Source organism: Colobus angolensis, unplaced genomic scaffold (genome assembly GCF_000951035.1).
Source record: "Colobus angolensis palliatus isolate OR3802 unplaced genomic scaffold, Cang.pa_1.0 Scaffold89, whole genome shotgun sequence".
NCBI classification, from domain to species: domain Eukaryota; kingdom Metazoa; phylum Chordata; class Mammalia; order Primates; family Cercopithecidae; genus Colobus; species Colobus angolensis.
In genome coordinates, this window is record NW_012122820.1 from 3596992 (window position 1) to 3605957 (window position 8966).

The window sequence follows — 8966 nt, forward strand, 5'->3', positions numbered from 1 at the left end:
CGGGAAGGGGCCGCCGGCTCCGCGCAACCAGGTGGTGCTGAGCTTCCGCTGAGCGCTCTTTTGTTTTGTGGTTTGACACTTTTCTTGACAGCATGTTGCAGTTTCTTTTTGGTTTTGGGTTTTTTTTAATTTTTTATTTTGTTTTCCCAGGGGGAGGGGAGGAAGAAGAGTGTTTACAAAGTCCTGTAGCCCCCTCACCTTTCTGTTTTCACTTTTGCCAATGTACATCGGGTTTGGTTTTCTTGTATTATTTAAACGGTTGTGGTTTCCTTTTTCCACGGAGGTTCAATAGAAGCCGCTGCAGGAGAGTTTTACCAACCATTGTGTATGCCCAATCATTTGTTACCATTTCCTTAGGTAGTAACCTATTTTTGTTCTGGTTTGGTTCGGTTTTCTAATGGAAAGGTAATTGCAATGCACTTGATGTGGTCTTGCACATGTGGGTGATAGGGTTGGGTTCCTTTTAATGCTGGGTGTACAGGTGGGTTTGGGAGAGCGGAGCATGCGCGAGTCTCCGAGTGTGTGTGACGCGTATGTGTGTGGTGGGTTGTCTGTGTGCATATGTCCTGCGTATGTATATGCACCCACACCATGTGCCCGTGCACACCAGTGACTACGCAGTCCCCCCTTTCTGGTTTAGCTGTGGGAAGATCTGAATCTGGGGCCATTTGAAAGCAAAAACCACTGTCTCTGCTTCTGAAATGGGAATCAGTAACTCTTTGCATTTTCTGTCCCACAAGATATGCAAAAACAATGCAATAATATTCATTTAAAAATACAATTGTGAGTTGTGTTGGCATTAAAACTGTATTTAAAAAAAAAGACACAGAAATTTAAGGGAAAAACACAAGAAGGCATTTTGCTTCAATATATTCCGTGTAATGTTTTATTGCATTGATAATGTTTCTGTTGAAGAAACCGTTATACTTGAATTCAGGTCAGTTTCAGTATTTTTCAAATATTTTTTTAAAACTGAATTGCAATTGTGCCAAGCGAATATAATGAATTGAATTAAGTTGGTTTTCGGATTCACTTCTTGTATATTTTGCTGCATGTAAAGTAAATCATTTTGTATTTGGAGTGTGACAAGCTTTACCTTTGAACTCTTAAGTGCTTTTCTATATGTGGTTCGGGGAAAGGGAATAAGTTTTCTTTAATTTGCACAATGAGCAAAGGTATCACCAGTGTAGTCATTATTCTGCTCTCCACAAACAGGTTTGGACATTACTGTTTTGCATATCTTGTGTTCGCTTCCATTTTCCTCAATTTTTCCAAAATCGTTTGCTGGGTATGTTCTGTTCGTACCGCCTCTTGCTGTGATAGACCAGGACCTATTTTATTCCAGGCTTCACTCTGTCCGCTCTGCTCTGGTCATCTGATTTGGTACTTCTCCAAGAACAGCCCTTCACTATTAGGCGTAGGCAGGCGTTCTGAGCAGCCCTCCGTCACCGGGCTGGCATCCGCATCCCCCACGGAAGAGGTGGCTGTGGCTTTCCCTTCACTCCCACCACACAGACTTTTCTCGTTGGCTTCCTTAGGAAAGTGTACACCAACCGGGAGGATAAAATTAAAGTCAGGCTGCTTGGAGGGAGGGGCATCCTCACTTCAGGATTCCGCTCTACCCAGCGAGGACAGCAGGGGCTCGAGAAAGGAACGGGTGAAACCCTGATCCATCTGAAAGTCGACTCTGCGTGCTCCTTTCTCCGTCCCCTCCTCGCTCTGGAGCAGCCTTTCCTTCAGGCTTGCCCTAATGTTTGGGCTGCTGAGGAGGAGGCCAGGACAAGGGAAGAGGTATCCGGAGCCCACAGTGGGGGTGGGAACAGATTTTGTGGGGGCATCTCTGATGCTCACGTATCTCCCTAGAACATCACTCTTTTGGTGCTGTGTCCTTCAAATGTATGTCAACAGTGATGGCTGAAAAGGGACTGCTTTGGGGAAACCTGGACCCAACCATTTCCCCAGAATTGACCCACTGAATCTCTTCCAGTCCTAGTGTTCCCTCAGCCCCTCTTGGCACATATATAAGTAAGCTAGAAATTAAAATAAGGGACAGTCCATTCCTCTATGGCAGCTTGCTGGACTGATCCATGAAAAAGTGGAGAAATGTACTTGATACTCCCCGGTTAACCCAGTCTAGAAACAGAGTTTCTTTATGGATATCCACACCCAAGTCATCCAGACTTTCTTGATTCCTTTTCAGTGCCATCAAGGTCCTCTAGAAATTGAGTTTAGGTATCATCCTTTGTAAAGCTCCCAAAATTTCTAGCCAGAGGTACACACGGGCGTTCCCTGTCTAGGGCAGGAGGACTGTCCTGGGCTGATCTTCTAATCTAGAGTAAGACTGGTGTACGATGCCTGTCATCACAACAGACTGGCACAAGTAGTGACACCAATGAACCGCATCCACAATTTTCCGAGTAATGTCTACTCTCCACCTAAAATGGAATTTTCCCCATGACCTTGTAAAACCTAATTGTCACATCTTCCATACCCCTCCTGACAGCCCCCAAGTGGCAGGAGAAAACAGCCAGGGGCTAAGGGCCCAAGGGACTTGAAGAAACACAGTTTAAGGGCTGCAGTTTGATCAGCTTAATTCTTTGTCCTCCGACCAGCCCTGCCTCTTTCATTTCCAGACCTTGGAGAATTTTTCCCAGCTTTGATTCAGAAGGTATTATTATAACCCCTTTCCTTCTTCTTAATCCAGTAGGTCTCACTCTGGGAAATCCACTCAAAAGAGCAAGGCAATGTCTCTCATTCTCTTTCCCAGTTCCAAATCCCAGGTGCTTGTCTGGAGTGAAGCTGCCTGTTATTCTGTCCCAGCTTTTCTCCACCCAGCAAGTCTCCTGACTGTGTAGCTGAAGATACGGGGGGCAACCTCAGGAAACGCAGGCCTTTCCATGCCCAAGTTCATCTCCTGAGAAATGGGGACACCTTGAAAATGAGGACTTTGGAAGTCACCCAAAGGATGGTGGCTACTTTATGGAGTCCTGAAGATACACAGCCACCACTCCTAAAGGCAAAGAAGTAGAACAAGAATGTAGGTCAGGGATAGAGTGGAACCCTGGTCATCAGGGTTTTTAGCCTCATCGTGGGAAAGGTGGCAAAGGAGGATGATGGCCTCTCCGTCCCTAGAGGCCTAGAATAATTGAAATATCATTGTTGAGGATTTAGAAACAATTCAGCAAAGAGGCCACACAAGGGGCCTGCTGACTCCCCGAAGACCTCTTTAAACCCCAGGGGGGGCAAACACTTGCTGACGCAGTCCGGGCCAATTCCATGTTTTAACGAAGACCTGCCTCTGGGGCAGATGTTAGCACAGAGAGGACTGGCAGGAGAATGGAGGCAAGAAAAGTGCATATTTTGACTCCCTCTGAGTCTCTTCCCAGTTCATGGAAGGACGTGTTCAGCTCACCCACCCACAGTGATCCGTGTGGTGGAGCCGCTGACATCTCAAGGATTTGGGAAGGTGAGAAGAGTACACGTTCCATCTGGGGGTGTTGTCCCAGCCACGTCAGCCTACCTGGTGGGGTGTGAGGGTATCTGCCGCCCTGTCCCCCCTCTGCTAATGTCCCTGCCCTCATGCGGTCCAGGTGCCACCTGACACAGGCTCCTGTGCAAAGGCAGGTGGGGAAGCCCGCACCTCACTCACAGGGAGGCCCTCAGCCGCCAGAGTCCAGGTTCTCCAGCGGCTACGATTTGAGGAGGTTGAGGGGGAAGATAGGAGGCAAAGAAGAGTCCTACAACTGTCAGGAATGGGGCACCTTTCCCTGTCCCTAAGCAGAGCTCCCTCTTCCCACTGCCCTCCCCGGCCCCAGTTCTCTGTCTTTCCCAACACCTAGTGAGAAAGACGGTGCGTGGAAAGGAGTCCCGTGGGCAGATGCTTACACAACGTCTTTGTGAAGCCACTTCTGGGCTTAACTTCATTCATCAATTCATTTTCACGTCAAAGCAATGAAACGCTTCTTTGTGGAGCCAGATACCACTGTAACAGGTGAATGGGCTTCTGCCACATCTCTACATTGCTGTGGGGGATGCTTGAACCATCTCCCTAGGACACACACCTTCAAGGCACAAGGGCTGGGGTTGAGCTCCAGATAAGGGACTTCCTGCTCCTGCAAGTGTGAGCACTGTATACACAGACAAGGAGGGCGCAGCAGTGACTCCCCCGCGTGGAAGTAGTACCATCAGAACCTCCTATTATTATGAGACACATTCCATTTATGTACATTGAGAGAATACTACAATCAACACTTCTACCTGGGATGACTGTAAGAGGTTTGAGCCAAAGTACCTGAAGTGGCAAAGATCCGTGGTCTTTGTGGGGTATTAGAGAAGCGTTCCAGGCACCCCGAAAGCACTCTAGATCTCGCAGCTGAGTGGATGAAGGGTACATCTGTGGAGCACCGAGAGGAGTCAGAGTTAGCATTTTTCATGAAAATTCTCCCACATCTCTACTAAGAATGAGGAAGAAAAGATGAAGACTAGGTAATTACACAGAGGTTTGAAATGTTACATCACCAGAGCCAAGTCCTCTCCCTTCAGATCCGTTACTGGCTGCTACACAGGGACACCCCCACCTTTTCAGGGCATCCCATGCACCCCAATTCTCAGAATCTAAGGAATGTGACTTTGTAGGGATCCCAGAAAGGGCACCATGCCACTTCCCCTGGCGTGAACCAGACATACATTGTACATTCATTTCTAAAATTCACTCATGCACCTCAAACCAAGGTCATTATCAAAAAGAAGCTCTGGGTGGAAGAGCTTGTAGGTTTTAAGAGAGGGTCATTTCTATGTGAGGAAACGCAGAAATGGACAGAATGATTCTTATTCACTGTTTGGGTCTGGAGAATTCCCGTTATGGAATTCTTAGAGATCTCAAGTTTATTACCAAGGGAATTAGGAAAAAGAGGTGAGCAGGCACCAGGCCAAGCAGTGACTCCCTTGCCAAGGAACCTGAGGCTGCAGGATTCAGGGACCTCCTTGAGGAAACCTCTCCTGGCCATTGGCCAGGAGAAAAGAGAAGGCTCTCCTATAGAGTGAAAGGAAGCAAAAGAGAGTGAGTCACTGGGTCCTGTACGTAGCACCCAACCCCAAGACTTCCCAACATGGAGAAACTATACCAATGTTTAAAAGGGGGAAAGGAAAGAACTTGCACATCACGGGAAGACAATTTGTAAACACACAGTCCTGTGCAAAAAGATCTCCTTCAGGAGGTGTCTCCAGCATCCCGAAGCTGTGCGCACCTTCTCTTTTCCTGCTCAGGCCACCTATGCATCCAGCTGCAGCCCATCACCACACCTGAAATCCATCTCTTGAATCTCAGCCAGATTATATACCACCCCATTTCCATGTCCTGTCCTGCCCAGAATGCATGCTGTTCTCCCAGAGCCTGGTGGGAATGAGGCCGTGGGAAACAGAGATGAGCAAGTCTGGACCAGTCTGTGATGGTAGTGGGTGAGAATAACCCATGGCAAAACACGCACGTTCATTAAGAAACAGGGTGACAGATTCCCCATTGGTGAAGCGCTGAAAGGTCTATTACTCTCATAATATTGCTGTTTTATTTTAATCCACCAGAGCTACCATGCAAAACTTTCCTCCCATGAAAGGCTCCAGATAAAGCTCCCCTCTCCTCGTGTCCTCCTGCTCAAACCCACCTTCATCCGCCAAACCAATCTGTATCATGCCTGTTATCAGAGAGGCACAGAAAGATGGGCACTGCCTCCATTGTCACCATTCCCCATACCCCTACACACCCCCACATCTCCCCTCCAGGCTCCACGACTTCACAGTCTTACTGTTGTAAATATCATTGTACAGTTTGTAATCCTCAAATAATCCCATTGTCAGAGGCCTCGCCTGATGGCCTTCTCACCCTGGAGAAAGGCCAGGGAATCTAGAAGGGGCAACCCTTCAAGGAGAGCTTCAGGGTCATCTCTGTGTGAGACACTATTGTATATTCCTGTAAGATTGCATTTTTATCTAAGGAATGATGTTATTTAAAAAACAAACAAAAAACACAAAAAATAAGAATTGCAAATAAATTTCTTAACAATGTCTACATTGGCTTCATTGTATCTTCCCTCTTCCATATTTCTTCCTTTCTCCTGTTTCCTAGAGGTCGCAAAAACAAACTTCACCTGGTTATCTCAATTGTCTGGGATCCCCAAAAGGAAGAAGACTGGAGCGAACACAGGAAATATGAATCCAGTGATAATACCTAAGTCCATTCAGCAGTTAATCCATCCCCTATTTCTTCCTTCTCATGAAAGAGTTGACAGGAAAATGGCCAACAGTTAAAAAGGAGACAAAATCAGAGGAATTAAATGGCTAATTCACATGGATTAAACAGGAAAAGCTGTCTCCTAAATTGGTTTTGAAAGAAGGACAGTAAGGAAGAGGGATGGAATGTAGGAGAGAAGAAAGGATAGGGAGACATGATAATATATAAAGTACTATGAGGACTATACAAATGTAAGATTGCTTTTCTTTTTTTGGTTACTATAACTTAAACTGACTTCAATAAAGTTATTTCAGAATAACCCCTTAACTAAAAATAATTTGTCCGAGAGATTCTGGGAAGATGGCAGAGTAAGGACCACCAAGAATCCTCCCTGATAGACAACAAATACACTGGCAGAATCTGTTTTGTGTAACTATTAATATTTTGAAACTCTGGAGTCTAATGAAGGTTTGCAACTTTTAGGGGGAGGCTCGGACAGTAAATCAAGGTTAATTTTGGTCAATTCCAGCTCTTAGTACAGTAGCAACTAATCCACTCTCCTCCCCTAGCCCATTTTCTACTCCTGGAAGGGTGAGCACTGCATAGACAGGCATGAAGAGAGAACCAGGGTGACTTCCTTGGGTGGAAATAGTACCAGCAGAACCCATTATTATTATGAGAAAGTACTATTTATCTCATCATACAGGCAGCTGAGCACTTGTCCAATATCAGCTTGCACACAGCGTGTAGAGACCACAGTGGCTAAAAGTATCCTGTTCTTCAAATTTCAGGGATCTTTGTTCAGGATGCTTATTGCTGCTGCTAATCACAGAGGTGCAAACCCAGAGGTGGCAGCTACTTTTGTTGCACCTCTCCCCACTGCTGCAAGCCCCTCCACCACCAGCTGAAGTGATTTCCAGGTAATTTGAAGAGCCAGCACTCCTCCTCCCCCTTCGCTTTTCTCTTTTTCCTTCTTTGGGAACCAGACATTAAAGACTAAGACACTCAAAAGCAACTGCATATACAAGGAAAATTAGAAAGTGACTGCACATACCCAGGGAAAGAAACAGGCTCAGGAAACACCTGAGAAGACCTGAAGTTTACACCTCATGCTGATATTTGGCACAGAGTGGCCTAAAAAATTAAAGACAAAAACACCACCACCAAACCCGAAGGAAGGAGGAAACTCTGATTTCCAGAGTTATCACATTCTTAGATTCAAATGTCCAGTTTTCAACAAAAAGTCACGAGGCAAAGAAAGAAACGGGAAAGTATGGCCCGTTGAAAGGAAAAATAAATAAAGTAACAGGAACTGCTCCTAGAAAAGACCTGATGGCAGATCTACTAGACAAAGAATTTAAAACAACTCTCTTAAAGATGTTCAAAAAACTAAAGAAAGATATTAAGTCAAGAAAAAGATGTATGAACAAATGGTAATATCAATAAATAGAACACCTAAAAAGAAACAAAAAAATTCTAAAGCTGAAAATACAATACCTGAAATGAAAATTTTACTAGGGTAATTTAAAGTCAGAATTGAGCAGGAAGAAGAAAGAATCAGTAAACTTAAAGATAGGACAATGAAAATTATTGAGTCTGAGGAATACAGAAATAAAATACTGAGAAAAGTAAACAGAGCCTAAAAAGACTTGTGGGACACCATCAAGATCAATGTACACATTGCTGGAGTCCAAGAAGAATAAGAGAGAAAGAAAGGAGAATAGAGAATATATGAAGAAATAGTAACTGGAATTTTTCCAAATTTGACCAAAGACATGAATATAAATATCCAAGCTTAACAAACTCTAAGTAAGGTGAAAAAGACCCATACTAAGACATGTTATAGTTAAGTTTTTGAAACATAAAGAGAGACTCTTAAGAGCAGCAACAGAGAAGTGACTTATGACACACAAGAGTATTCTGAGTAAGATTAACAGCAAATTTCTCACCTGAAACTTTTGAGACCAGAAGGCAGTGGGCCAGTATATTCAAAGTGCTAAAAGAGAGAAAAAAAAAAACAACTATCAGACAAGAATTCTATATCTGGCAAAATTGTCTTTCAAAAGTGAAGAAGAAATTAAAGCACTCCCAGATAAGCAAAAGCTGAAGGAGTTCATTACCACTAGAGCTACCCTGCAAGAAATTCACTCCTATAGGGTGAAATGAAAGGACACTGGGCAGTAATTTGAAGCTGTATGAAGAATAAAAGATCTCAGTGAAGGTAAATACATGGGCAATTATAACTCTGCTTTTTCTTTTCTACTCCACTTTTATTTTCTACTTGATTTAAGAGACTAGTGCTTAAAAAAATTAATCTAAAAGGTAGTATTATTGTAACTTTAGTTTGTAACTCAACAGTTTATTTTCTACATAATTTCAAAGACTAATGCATTTTCCAAAATTATTAGTTTGTGTTTTGGAGCACATAGTGTGTAAAGATGTAATTTTGGGACAGCAACAACTCAAAGGGCTGAGGACAGAGTAGTAAAGAAACAGAGTCTTTATATGTTATTGAAACTAAACTGGTATAAATTCAAATTAAAGTGTTATAATTTTGAGAGTTTAAATACAATCCCCATAGTAACCACAAAGAGAGTTGCTATAGAATATACACAAAAGAAAATTAGAAAGGAATTTAAGTGCTTTACTACCAAAAAAATCAACTCAACACAAAAGAAGACCGTAATATAGGAAATGAGGGACAAAAGAAGGTATTAGAAAACAATGGCAAAATAACAGA